Source organism: Crocuta crocuta, unplaced genomic scaffold, assembly GCF_008692635.1.
Source record: "Crocuta crocuta isolate KB4526 unplaced genomic scaffold, BGI_CrCroc_1.0 scaffold8932, whole genome shotgun sequence".
Classification (NCBI taxonomy): Eukaryota; Metazoa; Chordata; class Mammalia; order Carnivora; family Hyaenidae; genus Crocuta; species Crocuta crocuta.
In genome coordinates, this window is record NW_027527787.1 from 3,161 (window position 1) to 4,262 (window position 1,102).

The following is a 1,102-nucleotide window of genomic DNA, read 5'->3' on the forward strand; positions in this document are numbered from 1 at the left end:
CCTTATTTCTCTCCCTTTTGTCTCTCCACAGAGAGGTTCCCTCCCCGTTTTACCTCCCCCAATTCACATATATGCACCTTGATCCCACCAAACTGTCTCCCTCCACCTGTGGAGATCCTTCTACCACTCCACAGATTGATTTCCTGGGTGTTCCAAGTGATCCGACCTCAATACAGCTGTGTTTGAAGGATGAGGGAAATCTAGGGTCCTCTTATTCTCTGTCATCTTAACNTACAGATCACAATATGTGATGTTATTAAAAATTGTCAACATCTTGTCCCAAGTTAGTTCTTAGTGACCTTTTGTAGCTCTCTATGTTTGTTTATATTTTTATGAAAAAGAAAACACATTAAAATGTTTGAAATTGTTCTGAACATGAAGCCTTTAACAAATAGTTAACTTTACATTTATGTCAATTATGAGGAACTTATATAAGAGTAATTGATATAATATGAAAAGAGAAATAAAAAATGAGATTTCAAAATATAAATGTGTGGAACTATGAGTAAGGGCAAAGCGTAATTCATTATTTTAGATATATTTCAGGTATATCAAAGTCAAATAAGTAATGCTGTTTTCATTAAATGAGAAACAGCAGCTGAATATGGTAAAATTTATTATAAGGTTGTAGAATTCATACAACCTAAATTCTTCAAGACTTGTACAGTTTTGTGTATTTCATAGTACAGATATCAGTGAGACAGAATCACTTCATTTGTGAAACTGATTTGTGTATGAATTGTTTTTACATATAAATCAAATGTATTACTGAGTACCTAACAGAAATACAAAGATGTAATTTCTACATTCAAGAAAATTATACAAAATAAAAATGAAACAAAACTTAGCAATGTTAAGAGATTTGACGTGTTTTACAAAAGACATTGAAAAATAATTTTAAATATTTTAAATTTAAAACATGTTCTACCATATGACTGAGTAAAGAACTTACTTTAAAACACACACGCAAAGGATGGAATTTATTGTCAGGATGTTAGCTGACATATTCATGCTGCTTTTAGAAGTCAAAATCCAATAAATTGAAAAGAAAACATAGAATTATTTAATTTCAATTTCAAGCAAAAAGTAATGCCAATTAAAC